This window comes from Brachycentrus maculatus, unplaced genomic scaffold, assembly GCF_059751285.1.
Source record: "Brachycentrus maculatus isolate JH-2025_06_01 unplaced genomic scaffold, ASM5975128v1 h1tg000299l, whole genome shotgun sequence".
NCBI lineage: Eukaryota > Metazoa > Arthropoda > Insecta > Trichoptera > Brachycentridae > Brachycentrus > Brachycentrus maculatus.
In genome coordinates, this window is record NW_028281050.1 from 1,069,091 (window position 1) to 1,088,631 (window position 19,541).

The 19,541-nt window shown below is 31.9% G+C and overlaps 1 protein-coding gene across 1 annotated transcript in view; it reads right to left on the minus strand.

Moving 5' to 3' along the window:
* ckn (CRK like proto-oncogene, adaptor protein) overlaps window positions 1–19,541 on the minus strand; it is a 364,013-nt gene that overhangs the window by 294,136 nt on the left and 50,336 nt on the right. The window lies entirely within an intron of this gene.

Genomic DNA, 19,541 nt, shown 5'->3' on the forward strand with positions numbered 1-19,541 from the left:
AATTAACTGACCATCACGCCTTGAATGTAATCATGTTATGTATGTATTATTTATTGAATACACAAATTGAATTCAAATAACTCCTTAGCGCATAATCCTAAATTTATGAACATTGAGGACACATTTAAAATATTGTGATTGAATTTAAAATAAAATATTTAATGAGATTGCATCGTGAATGCTTTTATACCCACTGGATTTGAACGGGTTAAGTTTCGTATGCTATAGTAATTTACTGTATTCGGTAAAATTAGATTTTTCGTGTACCTACATATTGTATAAACTAATAACACCGGTAGTGATAAGGTAAATGGCCTAATAATACCTCAACGCGCCAATTCACGATTCAATGGTACTTTTTTATATTTGTAGATTGGTAACCCTGAATTTGATTCGTAACGGTTTGAGCGGGAAAGCATACATATCACGTATCGCTCACTCCTTTCAACAACGTCATATATCAAAAATCTTGATTTTTCAGGGGATCGTTTTTAATGTTTAAAAATATAATAAAATGTATTAAATATAAATATCAAGCCACTTTTAGAACTTTTTACTGTGCAACGGATCTTTTTAGGTAATACCTGAATGTTTTTCTCCATTTGAAAAATATTAAGTATACTCAAAAAAATAATTAAAGAATACCTTTTCTTCAAAATGCAAAAACAACACTTTCTGCCCTGTAGCGGGTAAATATTAAGTTAAAAATATGCCGCTTCTGATGGGATATAGTACATTTTCTGGGCATTCCAAAAACATGCACAAATGAAAATTGACGATTTTTGAGATATGACGTTGTTGAAAGGAGTGAGCGGTATATTACGCTACTAGTTGTAAGAAAATTAATTTGTTTATCCCGAAAGTGAGGATTGAGAAAAAACGAGCAGCTATTCATAGCGATGGTAATTGAATAATAATAGTGTTTATATTTTTTGCCCGTAAATTAACTGAGGTCGTGTAGATTACGAAGGTCAATGAATGGCATAATGTTTGTAATTTTACTACAACGTAACGTGTAAGTTGTGATGTCAAAAAATGTATAGCCAAACTCCTAACCGGAGATAATCCAGATTTGTGAACAAGTATTTGGACACATTCAAAATGTTGCAAATTTTGTGTAACTCATTTATGTGTGCTAGATGTAGAGTAATCCGTCTCCTTAGTGTAATCTGTCCGCCTCCTTAGTGTAATGGTCAGCACGCTCGGCTACCGTTCTGGAGGTCCCGGGTTCGATTCCCAGGGGGGGTAAAATAAATATAAGTGATTTTTTCACTGTAATATTTATTTCATATTACCCTGGACTGGTACCTGAAGCGGAGGGTTGATCACCTTTTCTTCGTGTGTAAACGATCAAGATAACACTGTGTTCATATGAAACAGTGCCCTATGCACCATTGGGGTGCGGATAAGGGTTTTTATTTTATTATTATTTAGATGTAGAGTAAACAAAAAATTTACCTTACCAATAAAAAAAAACCTATTAAATAATGAATTAATACGAACCGGGTTGATTTGCATAATTCATGTAAAAAATGTCATTGATGCAGACCACGACATTCTTGTTTCAGTCGATACAAGAATATTCAACTAATTAAATCGAATTAACGTAATGAATATAACAGACCTTGATTCTTGATGAAAAAATTCCGCATTTGCGATGTAGTCAATTGCAAAAATGCAACGTAATGCAATAATTATTATTGAATAAAAAATATTATCATCATTCCATCGGTGGTATTTAATAAAATTCATTTAAAAAGATGACCAGGGCTGAGCTTACGTGCGTAAACATTTAAACTACTTAGTGGTAAAAAAAATACTTGTTGAAATTACCATTGACTTAAATTGAAAATGCTTATCGACAAATATTTTAAAACGCCAAATTCATTATAAATGAATGTTCAGAAATAAAATAACGGTAATTTTTTTTTGAGTAGTCACAAAGTTTTAAACAGAGATTTAGGCACGCTCAAAATGTTGTGAGTATATATTTTGACTAATGGGCTAGCCAACCGATTGGTGCGTGAAGTGCAGGATTGATCACCTTGTCTTCATGTAAGTAACGATTAAGATATCAGTGCCTTATGCACCATTGGTTGCAGATAAGTATTAGTATATATGTGGAGGTTCTCACCAAAACGTTACATTTCCATTATAAATGATTTTAAGTAATCGGGAACTCTAGCTTGCAAAATAATTCACAACATTTTGAGTGCGTCCAAATACTTGTTCACAAAATCTGGATCATCTCCAATTACAGGAGTTATTTTCATATTTTTTTTCATCGTTTCATATATAGAACTTCCAAGAATTTGAGTAGTGTGGCTGTCAATAATGGGTAGAATTGGTGAATGTTACACGTGTGTAAAGTGATCACTTAAACCAGCCTATGGCGGTTGTCAGCTCCGTAAATTCCCAGACTTCCATATTTTTCTTCATCTTTGATGAAATGTCAAAAAATAATATGCAAAATAATTATATTATTTCGAGAAATAAAAATACTTTGTGTTCTGATCCACTCACATTTTTATTAATCAACTAGTTTCGGCAACAACCTGTTGCCTTCTTCAGGGTTACATTTATTACTAAATATATATATATAAAAAGAAACAGTGTACAAGTTGTTGGGTTTCAAAAGGGTAGGGGTGGGGGTAATTTTGTTTTAAGGAGGGGTAAGAGCAAGGAAGGGGATAACTCTGTTTAGGTTGGGTTTGATTTCATGGGAAAAATATTAAAAATGTGACTTTGACTAACGTTTATTTGGTTATTAATTATATTTAATTTTTGTTTAACCGCTTTTTTATTTCTAACACTTCTAAATTATTAATTTGGCTAGTTCTGTTATTTCAATGCAATTTTTTTTTTTTTTTTAATATTTTTTTTTTATAATAATATATATATCAAGATGATCCACAAATAATATATCAAGATGATCCACAAAGTTAATACTTTCAATATTCAAAACATGCAAAATAATTGTTACGTTTTGGTGCGATTTAATGATTTCATAATATTATTTTTTGACATTTCATCAAAGATGAAGAAGAATATGGAAGTCTGGGCATTTACGGGGCTTACGACCGTCATAGGCTGGTTTGAGTGATCACATTACATCTCACCAATAGATGTCTCTAGTGAAGTTCTAGTGATTCAAGAACAAAGTCTAAATTGGTTCATATATATAGAACTTCCAAGAATTTGAGTAGTGTGGTTGTCAATAATGGGTAGAATTGGTGAATGTTACACGTGTGTAAAGTGATCACTCAAACCAGCCTATGACGGTCGTAAGCCCCGTAAATGCCCAGACTTCCATATTCTTCTTCATCTTTGATGAGATGTCAAAAAATAATATGAAAATAACTCCTGTAATTGGAGATAATCCAGATTTTGTGAACAAGTATTTGGACACACTCAAAATGTTGTATGCAAAATAATTGTTACGTTTTGGTGCGATTTAATGATTTCATAATGGTTTAACACAGGATTGGTCACGTTTTGTCGCAACTTTAATAAAGATTTCGATAGAATACAGTAAACAGAATAGATTTGCATCTAAAAGATTTTTTGTGCAATATTGGAAATGTAACTTTTTGGTGAGGACCTCCACAAATGCAAACAGGTAAACCTTCCGATGATTTATCACACAAATAAATTAGCGACGGTAACAATAAACCAGAATTTACCAAATACCGGATATTACCCTTACTGGAAAAAATAAAATTAATGATAATTACATAGATACAGGGTGTGGAGAAAGGGTGGTTAATTAATTATTACACTCGGGAGTGCCGTCCGTTAGCTGGGAGCGGTCGCACAAATGGTTGGATAAAGAGTGTTCGAAAAAATATTATTTAATGGGCAGAAATCAACAATTGGTTTCGCGAAAAATATTGCTTCATAAAGTATGCCTATGTATTTATTGATTTGGCGTTTGATTTGTAGAACTCCACTTTAATTTAAAGATTAAATTTTAAAATCAAACATTGATTTTTTTTAGCTAAATTGTATTTAATTGTATAAAAACACAAAAAAATTTTTTTTTTTTACCTAGTTATGGCATTTTTAAATATTCGTTTGAAATAAACAAAATCTTAATCGTTCACTTTATACACTTGTGAAACGTTCACCATTAAGGGATATTCGCAAAGATAGAATTCTATTAAAATTAAACACTTGAATAATCCATTACTATCGAGTTTTATTTAATTTACGACTAGTTTCGAAAACGACAATTGTTTTCATCTTCTGGTACAAATTAATTAATAATACCTCAATTAAATTATTAATGTTTTAATTTGTACCAGAAGATGAAAACAATTGTCGTTTTCGAAACTAGTCGTGAATAAAATAAAACTCGATAAATGTGGATTATTCAAGTGTTTAATTTTAATAAAATAATCATGTCATTCCACAAAGTTAATGCCGAATCAATAAATAATATAAGATAGAATTCATTCACTGGAGGACCACCAGAGAGATCACATGTCGGTTCACGCTCGATTTATTTAAATAATGTAAATTGGATTTTATTGGTTTTGGAATATATATAGAAAAAATATATATTGACATGTTTTTTAACTCCTTATCTTTAAATAACTCTTCTTTTCAAAACCATATAATTATTATAAGAATAACTATTTTTTTTCAATGCTAAAACGATGTTGCAAGCCAAATGCCAGGTCTCAAGCCCTAGGATGCTCGGACTTCCATTTTCTTTCGTATAAAAACGGTAGATGTTTCATACTAAAGTGATATACCTAAAATATATAACGTTACAAATTTTCTTCAAGGTATGTAAGTACATTGTATTTGTGAATGCTGTAATGTTCCTTAACCCCTTTTATTTTTTATAAAAAATACCAATTTTCATCACTGGCTTATGTGATGATGTTGGTAACGACGAAACCCTGTATGTGTTCTATAATAATAAAATAAAAGTGGAAAACGTGAGAGTTGCTGTTTTATTACATAAAATTCAGTTCAACCAAGAATTGTCATTACAAAACATTAATTATACTTTATAACTCGAAGCTTTACTTAGCAGATAAAAAATGCTATATTTTGTGATATGTTAATGTTAATATTTTTTGTCTGCCTCCGTAGTGTAATGGTCAGCACGCTCGGCTACCGTTCTGTAGGTCCCGGGTTCGATTCCCAGGGGGGCTCAAATAAATATAAGTGATTTTCCACTATTATTACCCTGGACTGGTACCTGAAGCGGAGGGCTGATCACCTTTCCTTCATGTGTAAAAACGATCAAGATAACACTGCGTTATATGACGCAGTGCCCTATGCACCATTTGGGTGCGGATAAGGGTTTTATATAATATTTAAAATCAGAATATCCGAATTCAATGAAATTTTTCAGAAAAAAGTCAACATGATACTATTGTACTTTCCGACAAAATTTCTAGGTCAAATTGGTGTCTGTTTTTTTTAATCCCTCAACGAAATCAATAAACCTTTTTTTATGAATTTTTCACGTTGTTACTTTTCCAATCACAAAAGGCTCCCCCGCCGCCCCTCCAACGTATTGAGTTATTCATCTACGTGACAGCGTCACGTGACTCCCTCCACGTGATCTGGATTCACGTGTTTACGGCAGTATTTTGCTATATATTTTTCGTATAAATAATTGTATAACAGTCGGGTAGTAACAAAAAGTCTATCAAATTGACGAGCCACGCTTTCCCAAAAAATATTTTGTTGGATTTTCCCATAAACTCACGAAATTCATAAAAAATATACCTTTCCAAAACCTGTGTCAGTAAATTCGACAGTCACCGTACGATAATATTTATCCATTTATAAAGGAAGTTTTATTTGGTTAGTACAAAACCTCGGGAATGATTTCGCAGACCATATCGATATCTGGAATATATCACTTCCTAACTATAAAGCAAATTTTGTCTGCCTCCGTAGTGTAATGGTCAGCACGCTCGGCTACCATCCTGGAGGTCCCGGGTTCGATTCCCAGGGCGGTTTAAATAAATATGTGTGATTTTTTCACTGTAATATTTATTCAATATTACCCTGAACTGGTTCCTGAAGCGGAGGGCTGATCACCTTTCCTTCATGTGTAAATGATCAAGATAACACTGCGTTATATGACGCAGTGCCCTATGCACCATTGGGGTGCGGGTAAGAGTTTTATTATTATTATTTATTAACTATAAAGCAATAATAATTACATTATTCTTTGTTTTTTATACATTCATCCTTATTTAGAAAGAACTTTTCTTACCAATAATAAAATTACCAAGACAAAACATATTATTTTATCATAAAGTATACAACAAATAATATATTATCTTCAAATTGCCTACGGCCGTTAATAAAGGGAAAAAAACGACTCTTCCTTAAAATCTATTGTGACACGTGTTTCGATGTAATCAAGCACCGTCGTTTATGATGTTTTCAAATAACGGTATTGGAAAATGGTGCGGAAAGCATAGAAATACGTATTACAATAGATTTAAAGAAGCAGTGGTTTTTACCAAGTAAAACTTGAATTATATAAACTGTCAGTTTGCCATTCTGAACATTTCAATGGACACTCGTCCGCTTGCGTTCTTTCACAAGGAATCGAGTCCGGGCTGATTGGCGGGAACGTCCCTGATTGGCGGAAATAAAAACAAAAGACATTCGCTCGTAATTACAGAAGTTGGCCGAGCGTGGCCGAGACGCATCACGGCTAAACGAATAACCACACTGTAGTCACAGAGAGGATTTACGTCAGGCTAATTTACCAGAATAATTAAAACCTTTATTTCCATTTTTAAAACAACAACAAAACAAATCGGGTCAAGATATCAAATTAAAATAATATACTTACATCACATACGCTGCCTTGAATTATTTAAGAATTGAATTATTGACTTCTTATTATTTTTGGACATCTCATCAAAGATGAAGAAGAATATGGAAGTCTGGGCATTTACGGGGCTTACGACCGTCATAGGCTGGTTTAAGTGATCACTTTACACACGTGTAACATTCACCAATTCTACCCATTATTGACAACCACACTACTCAAATTCTTGGAAGTTCTATATATATGAACCAATTTAGAAACCTTGTTCATGAATCACTAGAACTTCACTAGAGACATCTATTAGTGAGATGTAAAGAAGCTTTTTATTAAGCAGAAACTCTTATATTAGTATGTGAGATCCGAATCCTGGATTATAATCACACACATGAGAAACGCCAGAAAATACCATTTTCATTTTTATTAATAAGCTTATAATTTGACCAGATAATTTATTTACAACAAATAACTCCTGTAATTGGAGATAATCCAGATTTTGTGAACAAGTATTTGGACACACTCAAAATGTTGTATTGACTTCTTATTTAAGGATAATTCAGAATCCCAACCACTTTAGATCACAAACGGAGACCCATCGATTCTAATTTTCCGATCTTTTGAATTGCCGCATTTATTTACAAATTCATATCATAGGAAATAAGAAAAAAATGTAGCCTCCTTGAGACGATTTATAAAAATAGCGCTATATCAATTCCCCAAATATTATTATTAAGTGTACATCCGTTCTGGAGGTCCCGGGTTCGATTTCCAGGGGGGGGGGAGTCACATACATAAATTTGATTTTTTCACTCTAATATTACCTTTGACTGGTACCTGAAGCGGAGGGCTGATCACCTTTCCTTCGTGTGTTAACGACCAAGATAACACTGTTATTATATGATGCAGTGCCCTATGCACCATCGGGTGCGGATGAGAGTTTGAAAATCTTATGGATTACTTGGTTGCAAAAAGACCGGAAGAAGTATAATTCTCAATGGTAAAAAATGGGAAATATTTATCAAGACAAAAAAAAACAAATTGAAAAAAAACTAAATAAATTATATTGAAGAAAATACCTTGAAAGAACGAAAAAATGTTGTTCCGTCGACTGTATTACAGCCTAGTTTTGAATTTCACCCCAAAAATACTGCCACAAGTGGTATTAAAATTTCAGTAGCGGTTTCCATTCTGTCACAAACCTTAATAGGATTTCCCATCCCTTAAGTTAGAGGGTAGTTAGGCCCGAGTCTGGAATAAAGTATTCATGGGTCACAGGGCTCGCGACTTGGGACATTTAACCAAATAGCTTTACTCACTTGCAAAAGGACCCTTGCAACTTTAAACCCTTAAACTATAACACACTTAGTGAATATTATTTTCTCGTTTCCTAATATACACCGTTGTAATTAAGCCTCCGTTATACCGAAAGTCACTACGTTATCTTTGCGTCTTTCGGTTTATATATTTAATTTAATTTATTTGTAGAACTCCTAATGGAAAAGGATAATTAAAAGGTCAATATTATTTATCGTTTACTTATATAATAATAAAAATAATAATAAAACCCTTATCCGCACCCCAATGGTGCATAGGGCACTGCGTCATATAAACGCAGTGTTATCTTGATCGTTTACACATGAAGGAAAGGTGATCAGCCCTCCGCTTCAGGTACCAGTCCAGGGTAATATTGAATAAATATGACAGTGAAAAAATCACTAATATTTATTTTACCCCCCTTGGGAATCGAACCCGGGACCTCCAGAACGGTAGCCGAGCGTGCTGACCATTACACTACAGAGGCGGACATCTCTTATATACATGTCTTATATACAGCATTAAAATTTAGCATCCGTTATACTCCGTTAAATTTCACGTTATAGCAAAAAAAACTTTTGCATCTTTTTGTTTATTCATTGAATTTTTGAAATGCTCATGTTTGCATAGTTTATAAAAAATAGCAACAGCCGTGAATAAATAAATGAATTTTACAGTCGATCACTGGTAAATCGTTTATTTGTAAAAAAAAGTTTGCTGTGGCTTTTCGGTAAAAAATTAAAAAAGTTAATATATTTTTTTAAGCTATAAAATAGCCCTTGTATTGTAAAATTTTAAGATAACCGTGAAAGCCGTATGCGTTAAAACTACTTAAAATGAAGAATCATATAAAATTTACCTTAGTTTAAATAGACAATTTTCATAAAATTTTCATTTTTACACAATATTTAGATACTATTTTTCGGCTCATAATTTATTACTGGATTAAAAAAAACATGTCACCAATATATGTCTCTAGTGAAATTCTAGTGATTCAAGCACTTTGTTTCAAAATTGAACCATGTATCCAAAAAAATTTATAGTGTGGTTGTCAATCATGGGTAGAATTGGTAAATGTTAGACCTGTGTAAAGCCACTTAAACCAGCGTATGACGGTCGTAAGCCCCATAAAAGCCCAGACATCCGTTTTCTTTTTTATCTGTGCTGAGATATAAAAAAAATTATATTAAAACATACATTAAGTTAAAAATAAAATACACCGTATTAAATTACAATGGGTTCAATGCTAGAGAGGATAATGATGCTGACGATAATAATCCATTCATGACTTATTGTTTTCAATATAAAAGTTGTACAACATGATCTTAACAAGTTTCATGACTTGTACTACCTTGTAATTACATAAATTAACGTTAAGTAAGATTTATGTTACTGATTAATTAAAATCTACACTTATATCAGTAAATCCATCGGTAAGGTATACACAGTTCGTGCTGCCGGTGAAGTTATAAAACATTCCCTTTTCGCAGGAAGTGCATTAATGCGGACCAAGAAATGTGGGATAGCCCGCTTACATCATTATTATAATGAAGGACGTCTGCATATAAAAAATATTGGATGAGTATGTTCATTGTAATAAAAACCCAACCATACATACTTTTGCCTGTAATGCAGTTGCACAGGATTTTATTTTATGTTAAATCACAGTTTAACGAGTAATAAAGCTTATTTATTTATTTAATACAGTTGCAAAAAATATTACAATTTAATTTATTTAAAAGACATTTCTACTTTTAAAATATCTTAATATTTGTTACACTGTTCCTCTGTTAAAACAGACTAAGCTCTTGTGCTTGGAGAGGGGCTTACACTCATTGTTTATTGTTTATACTTATGAATGATAATATATTTATTTTTTAAGTAGTATCATTGTTGTTATTCACAAAAGCTCTGAAAATGTATAAAATTAGCGCTTTTTGCAAATTTTATTAAAAAGAAGCTTACGAATGCGATGAAATTCATCTGATTAAATTTTATTTTATTTTTGTTTATTTCATCGAAATTCATCCTGGATATTCGCTTACAACATTCTCAACTCGACTGGGCTTTATAGCTCGGGTGCCAATAAAAAACAGTATAAGATATTATGCCTTTTGTTTATAGTGAAGATCTAAAAAACAAATCCTCGGTTATATTGCAGCGGAGAGATTAAAAGCTGTTTTGATGATGATGCATCTATCAGTGAAATTTTAAATTCGTTCCCCGGAAGGGATTTCATCATAAGATGGCACTTCAGCATTCTTGGAGAATGAATCTAATAGAGATGTTAATAATCAGTCTTATTATTCAATCGTTAGCGTATATAAACGAAACCATTCGATTATTTCCGTCTGTAGTATGCATACATTTTATCATATTTTGAAATCCATTTATTTATTTTGTACTAAATTAGAAATATTATAAAGAGAAATCGAGCAAGTTTTGAATATCCTGATCATTTTACAGCGTTTTATTATCGGATCCCTCGATGCAACAAAAAATCTATCTTTGGGAGGATTTCCTAATATGGATTTTGAGATTAAGAATTTTTTTATTTCTTAACAGGTAATTTACGAGTGACACAAGAGATAAAGCACGTTTGCAGTCGTAGGCTGAATAAAACTATTATTGTTTTTAAAAAAAAATACGCTGTAAGAGTTTAAACTTATTTTTTTTAACATTTATCCGTACCCAATGGTGCAAAGGGCACTACATCGTAGCGACGTAGTAGTATCTCGATCGTTAATTGCACGAAGGCAAGGTGATAGCCCTGTACTTCTTGTACCAGTTCTTACTTAAGTCGTTTTTGGATTCGATCACTCAACAATTATCACCCTAATCAGTACACAAATCTGGATGCGTTTCCTAATACAAGTACTATATATTTAGTAAATTTACCATGAAAATAAAACTTTTTTCAGAAAAGAAACATAAAGAAAAATTAATACCATCCCAATAAGAAAACGGAAAAGTAACAATTTCCTATAAGCACCTCTACAGTTAAAACAAACAAAACAATCTCCAAAATGAATCTGAACATCCAATTCAAAAGGCAGTCTACATGAGACGTTTATGCAAAAATAAATATATTGTTTACAAACGACAGCATAAAATATTAATAATTCACAGGCTATATAATTCGCCGGTTATTTTCCCAACCGGTTATGAATGATCGATCGAACATAAGCCAGTTATGCGCGTCACTAGGCGACACACATTATGAGTGAGCGCTGCAATATACTTCCATCATTTTCTTTTCATATGACCACACTGACGGATTTTAATCTAAACAGACGATAGGATTAATGCGGATTCTGCATTCTGGAAACACTTTTATCTTATTTTGATCGTAAAGCTTTAAAAACAACATGATAGAAAAAAAAACCAGGACACAAATTTTAGATTAGACTATCGTTCATCGAGTTAATATTAAAAGCGATAATAGTTTAATACACGATAAATAGTAAAGGGATTTCTAATTTTCATCGATAACATTAAAGTAAATAAAAGTCGTTAACATCGAACAGGTTTTTAAGTAAAGAATATGAAATAAATATGAATAAAACTTGAAAATGCACCAAGACGACTTTGAAGAAATGTCTTAAACATTATATTCTTTTGTATATTAAAAGCATTGTTAACATTGTGGTATGGTAATATAACACTTTCCTTATCATTCATAGTTCTCTTAGTGTAATACCACTTAAAAAACACTACCCATGACTACCGGATTCAGAATAACCATTCCATCATCGAGTCAAATATAAACTAAAGAGAAATATATACGGTCTCCTATTTATATAACAAATTTTTTTATTATTCTCTGAAAGAGATAAATAGGAGAGCGATCAGATTAAACAGGTAGCAATTTTATATTTGTCTACATTTGACCTGACGATTGAATGGTTATTCGGAAACCGGTAATAATAATAATCATCTTGGTTGATTGATATGGCGCCATTTTCGTAAAAGTTGTGTTTTTAAGTGGTATTATACAAAGTGAACGATGAATGATAAGAAGAGTGTTATTATGTCCTTTACCTAATCCAACTTCCTGTATATTCCTTGTTTTCATCAGTTTCGGTATCATAAAAATTCATTTGTATAGTTATTTTATCATTCCTACTACAACTTCCGAAAATTTGCTATGTACAAGGAGTTGTACGAACGTGGAAAAGGCGAAAGTTTTGCAAAGACAGAGTGATATGGCATTCTATCGTGTTTGCTTACTATTGCATGGAAACAATATAAAAACAGTATGGAAACAGCGTATAAGTTATTAAATAATTTCAACGAAGTTTTTTTTTCAATATCCGTAAAAATATCGATTCGAAAAACCTTCTAGGGCTAACTGTACATAAAAAGCGAATTTTCACTGTAAATATGAACTCCCCTACACACTTTGAGGCCTATTTCGTTGATCACCAGATTGAAAAGATACCTTTGTTAAAAGCCCTTAGTTATTTCGAAAGCTCGAAGCTCGATATTGTTATTGGTGCGATGCTTTTTCACTTTGGGTATTATTTTTTATGTTGTTTTTAAGGGCCCATAATTTAGTTCTACTGGGGTGTGAAAGTGAATAAGAATATTAGAGGAACCATCTCAGAAGATGACGATTGATTTAAAATATAATGAAAATAGATGTACTGACTTAGTCAGAAACTTTAAGTAAAGAAATTAGATAAAATATCAGTATTGGAAACTACGTGAAAATTACGGATAATTTAACCTCTGAAAAATTTTAAGACATTTGACTCAAAAAAGAAAAATTCCTCTTGATTCGATTTGTTTTTAATACTATTTTTTATTTGTTTTTTTTTTATTAAAAAAACATTTAAATAAAATTAAAAGCTTTTTCGTCAAAATCGCGATAGTTTTGGGGAAAAAACCCCACTTTTGATCCATTTCTTTTCGTTGAATTGATGTTTGAAATTTCTTTTGAAATCACTTTTCCATTTTTTTAATCGCACGCTTGCCAACGTTGGCGTACTTGCAACTGCCAAGATAAAAAAAATAAACTAAACTAAACTAACCATCACGCCGCTTCCCCGCAGGGGTAGGTAGAGAGAATAGAACGCCACACCACTCTGTCTTTGCAAACATTCTTCGCCTCTTCCACGTTCATGCATCTCCTCATACATACCCGCCGATTATTACGACTCCTAGCCCGACCACTTTCAAATAAACCGATATGTAAATAAAAAAGGTTTTCAGTATCAACACATTAAAATGCTGTTTTTAAAGCGAATTTTATAAACAAAAACGATAAATGAAATCAATGATAATTTTTGGATTTTTAAAAAGAGAAAGTAAGTATCCTTTTTAATGTAGTGGATATTAAATATGATATTCTTTCAGATTTGGAAATTCCCTATTCCGAATTCGACAAAGTCTTGAGATAAGATAAAACGCACGTGTGCCTACGACTAAATTTTCTACCAAGCTTTGATGCTAACCCTTGAAAGTGATTGGCAGATATATATTTTGATCAAACGGATACGTGATACGTGTTGAAAGACAAATTTGTTAGTTGAATTTGACAGTCGGCTTGTCAAGTGGTCAGTCGAGGTGTCAATCACGCCGTATAATGACCATTATAGGTAACGTTCAACGATTTCCTGTAATTTATTCCTTGTCATGTTTTTTGACAGCGAAAGAAAATAAATTAGTCTAAACTTTCATTTGCAGTTCACAATGGGTCATTATTTTGAGGTAAAATATAAATTATCTAAGGTTTCTCTATAATGTTTAACCTAGCCGGCCCGAACAGGGGGATTAAAATCCCCCATATTTGAATTTTAATTCGACAACTTTAGTATTATAAGATCTAATTTAAAAAAATATTTTTTAAAGTAATTTTTCAATTTTTCATTTTATAATTTCAAATCGTCAAATGTTTAAAAATATTAATTATGAGAAAAAGCACAATCAGTCGGTACCGGGAGTTCTACGTTCTTATATATCAGGACGTTATTTTTTGTCTGCTAGCGAGATGTTATGTCTTTCACTCTAATCAATGTGGTATTATCACAAAAAGAGAACGAGACAATTAGATTACTCCCCTTTCGTTTGATCCGATTTCCAGCCACTCGCTCTTACTTAGTCGGCGCTTGGCTGCACGCTGGAAAATACGTGGGAACTGTGACTCAGTTACGAGCTACGAGTTACGAGTTGCGTACTACGATTTCTATACGAATATAAAGTGAGGTCTTTTGGTACCCCACTTTGGATCACGAGTAATTTTTTGGTGATCAGTACGGGAAAGGTTAAACGAGAATACAATCACGTTCATCATAATGAACAAGTTTGTTCCATCAGTAGCGCGATTCGAGAGTTCAAGGTTTGTTAGGAGTGTCATTAGTCAGAAGTCCGTTGTTTATTGAATAGCTGAACGACGTATCAATGTGCCTAACTGTTCTCGACTTGTTTGATTATTGCACTAGAATGCCCACATATCGTCACTCTTCTGAGAAACTGTCGTAACCGTATTTTTTCGGAATTTACTATTTGACTTCACATCCATAGTTAAAGATGAATCGCTGAAAAAAATAACACCACTAATTTTATATTTTAGATAATATATAATGGTAGGTACATTAATAATGTTGGCATATTTGGGTTTACGGCACACGACAAATATTTTGAAATATCTTATAAATTTTGCATGTAGATTATAATTAAATTTGCATATACTAACGATGACATAAATCTCAACTGCAGAAATAAATATATGAACAATATGTGCTTAGAATGTAAGGGGTTTATGTATGTACTAGTTTAAATCGAATGCGGTGTAACATAACCATTGTCTATCTTTAACAACAAAAAAATTTAAACTAGGTACTAAAATTAGAATTTAAAAAATGTTAGAGCCTGCAATTATTTTCATTATGTTAAACGAAATATACAACGGCAATTAATAAAAATTCGACAAAACTCAATTATTTTTGCATTTTCTCTATGCTTTTGTTCACTCGAGATATGTCACATTATATTTGAATGATTATTGTTATTAGTGCAAATAATAACTATTTATTTGACGGTTTTGATTTCTGACTAACATTCGATAAAGAAATATCCTTGAACTATCTGAAAATATCAGAAACTAACGCGATACTTTACTAAAAAATTCGAAAATCGACGGAATAATGACAACTCGAAGACACGAGACATAACAGGAAAAGGTTTTTTTTCTGATTTGCTGTTTTTCAAACATAAATCGTTATCACTAATTGTTTTACTAACTATTCTTAAAACATACTTCTTTCCCATTTTTTAATACGAACTTTAACTGTAACCTTATCTTAATTGATGTTTTGCTTTTTGATATTTCTAGGTACCTTATTATACACATATCAACACCATCGAACAATCTGTGATTTCAATAACACATTGTGCATTGTGTGCATTACTATATTTTTTTTACTAAATTTAATCTTTTATATTTTTTTGATTTAAATCAATGTGTAGTGTGAAATACTTAAGAAATAAATAATTAAGAAAACATGATATTCCTTAAAATTAAAATTAAATTATAATAAATAAATTTTAAAAATTGAAAAACTAGATATCACTAGTACCAAACAATTCAACAATTTAAATATTACGGTAGTTCCAAAAATATTTTTATCACAAAGACAGGTTTTCGTTGATTATGTTTTTATTTAAAAACAGTTTAGATTTGTGGAAAAAAGTCCTCAAGATGCATTTTTTTTAATTTTCTCTCATTATCATTTTCATATCATAATCCATACCTGTATAAGCGCCCTTGAGGTAGTTTTTTACGAAAATGGCGCTATATAAATCATCCAAGATTATTATTATTATTATTATTAATTACCAAGCTATATACATATATCGCTCACTCCTTTCAAGAACGTCATAAATCAAAAATCGTGAATTTTGAGTTGGGCATGTTTTCGGAATGCCCAGAAAATGTACTATATCCTAGCAAAAGAGGCATATTTTAAACTTAATATTTACCCGCTACAGGGCAAAAAATGTTGTTTTTCATTTTGATGAAAAGGTTTTGTTAAATTATTTTTTTTAAATATAATAAACATTTTTCAAATGGAAAAAAAACCTTTAGGTTTTACCTAAAAAGATCTGTTGCATAGTAAAAAGTTCAGTAAGTGGCTTCATATTTATTTTTAATACATTGTATTATATTTTTCAACTTTAAAAACGTTCTCCTGAAAAATCTAGTTTTTTTATTTATGACGTTCTTGAAAGGAGTGAGCGATATATGCTATATATAAGCTATCTACAGCTGTTATATCGTACAAAAATCTCTCGATAAGATATTTGTATCGATTTTTTTTCGAAAAGCCAGTACAGTATTTCCCATGATAAACTTATATAAAAATTTTAATCGGTAGGCATTAATTGCAAGGTCTTAAGCTTATTCCAAAGTTACCTTTACGAAATAATGTTGTCCATTTAAGTGACTTCTTCTTTTTTTTTCTTCTTTAATTAAATAAATGTAAAGAATGTTTACGTTTCTATTGGTCCACCCAGTTGTAACTTCATATTCCACAGCGCAACTATAATGCTATGCGCAAATGTAAAACAAGATGGTTCTGCATCTGATCGGACGACCTTCGATGTAAAAAGCAGCAAAAAACGTATACACTGACGTCATGTTCCTCGCGTGATTACGTTATACCTTGCCAATACAAAATCTATACAATGTAAAAAGAACAAGCGCGTCCAAGATGCACCAGCCTGTAAACATTCTTATCTTATCGTTGCAATAAACTTTGCATTATATGCCTTTGTCTCATGACCACCATTTTCTTGTACAAAGATTTTCATTCCATGAGTCTGTGCGAGTTACATGTTATACCGAATCAAAACTAATCCACAAATAAATAATTCAAGTGTGCATGATAGATGTGTCCGCCTCCGTAGTGTAATGGTCAGCACGCTCGGCTAGCGTTCTGGAGGTTCCGGGTTCGATTCCCAGAGGGGGGTCTAATAAATATAAGTGATTTTTTCACTCTAATGTTTATTTAATATTACCCTAGACTGGTACCTGAAGCGGAGGGCTGATCACCTTTCCTTCGTGTGTTAACGGTCAAGATAACACTGCGTTTATACGATACAGTGCCCTATGCACCATCGGGGCGCGGATAGGGGTTCGAACGAATGATAGATGTTCGAATGGTGAAATAAGAAAAGAATGCAACGCTGAGATAAGCAATATCGATAAAATTAAAAAAAGTGTGTTGAGATGGTTTGGACATGTAGCACGTATGAGTGAGGAAAGAATGGTTAAACAAATTTGTGAGGCTAATGTATAATAGTTGGAAAAAGAAGCAGCGGAAGACCGAGGAAAACTTGCCACAATCAGGTTTGTCAAATACTTGAAATCGGCCGTGTCAGGTGTCGAAAAAATTGGCGGGTATGTATGAGGCGAAAAAAAAAGACAGAGTGGTGTAGTGTTCTATTCTCTCTGCCTACCTCTGCGGGGAAGCGGCGTAATAGTTAGTTAGTTAATTAATACACATACACATATCATAAATCTCATGGCGCTTCATGTTTGGGAGCCATCTATGATTGGTTTGAAATGGTCACTTTTATACGATGAAAACTGAACAATTTGACGATTTTTTAGCAAACATTGTAGAAATATTGAGAAAATAATATTTCAGTCGATAAAAAAACGTTTTAGCGAATTCTCTAGATTTTGTTTTTATTATTTCAAATTCATTTGTATCAAAAAGATTTTTTTTATCCGCCTTAGTTTAATATTGAAGTACGTCATAATTTATTTTATTGGACATCTCGCCACTGGTGTACGTAGGTATAGTTATCGCATGTACCTTTCGTCCGAGGACCAGTGTTGCATATATGGACATGCAGGCGCAATGTGCAAGCGGTAATGGACCTTCTGGTACCGACATTTAACGGTAAACGCAATAAACACGGTACCTAATAATCTCAGCAGATGATGCCCTCTGCACTGACGGTGGTTATGATGGAAATATGCCTTACCTGAAACAAAATAAATATGTCGAATTAGCAAATAGTATAAACGTAAATTATAATACACTAAATATGTTTTACTGAATGTTTTACGCAGGTACTTTAGGGCTCATTTTATAAATTTTATAAAATAAAACAACTTTGTTTTTAATAACTTTTTTATTAGTATATTTTTATCTAACCGGTTGCGGTAAGAACCTTGTCATCAATTGTTTCTCTGTCTCAATATTAATTTTTATGTGATTTTTAACAATCAAATACAACTTAGTTATAATTTAAAAAACCTGTGTTTAATTTTACAAATAAAATATAAATTAAAACGGAGTTTTACAAATTAAACGCCAAATCAATAAATATACGTTATTGATGTAATATTTTTTTTAGAATCAAAATACATAATAATATAAATTGGTACAATGTTGTTTTGCTCGTTAATAACATGAAGGTAAGGCGATCAGTCTTGCGCTTTACGTACCAGTTCAGGTTAATATTGAATAAATACAAGAATAAAAAATCCTATTTTTTTTACCTCCCCGTGAATCGAACCTGGGAGCCAAATGCATAAAATATATATTTTTTTAAATATTTACATTGCAAAAATTTACATGAGTCACATTTTTCAAATTGACCAAAATAAGTAGACTATTAGGGGTGTGAATTTACCAGATTCAAATCTAAAATACAGTATGGGAACATACGCAATTAAAAATATGTTGGCTTAATGCTCACATATCCGATCTCTTCGTTTGCACGCTCGTTATAACCGGGATTAACTGCACATTTGTTATTAAAAACAAGCAATTATCCGGCAATGAAACTATGGACATCATTTTTGTATTCAGAAACGTCAATTTATGGAATAGTTGTGATTTCTGACCATTAAAATCATCATCCGTCCGTTTATGGAGGAATTCCAACTAGTCGTATGCAAAACTGTCATCGTTTAAGGCGGCTACCGGATCGGTTGCAGATGCGGTCGCGAATTATTAAACCGAACCGGACAGTTATGGAAATGTCCATAATTGGAAAGGACAATCAGGAAACAAATATAAGAATGATAAATTGCATTAATAACATCCGCTGTTCTATGAAAACGGAATGTTTGGTATAAAATTGAAAAATATCAAAATTTGCTGACATGGCGGTACTGGAAAATGGTAATGAAATTAATACAACAGATATCAAAAATATAAAAATATTTGAAGTGTTAATATAAAATACAAATATTTGATTTTAATAGAAAACAAAAAAAATTAATGAAAAAATTAACAATGAGTATATATACTGAATGAGTAATAATTAAAAATAATAAAGCTAAAGTTTTTTCGAAATAAATAATTTCCGCAAAACCTTAATTTCGTTATATTTGTGTTAATCATATAGTCTTCATGGGATGAATAAAACAGTTTCAATTCGTTCAATGACCTAT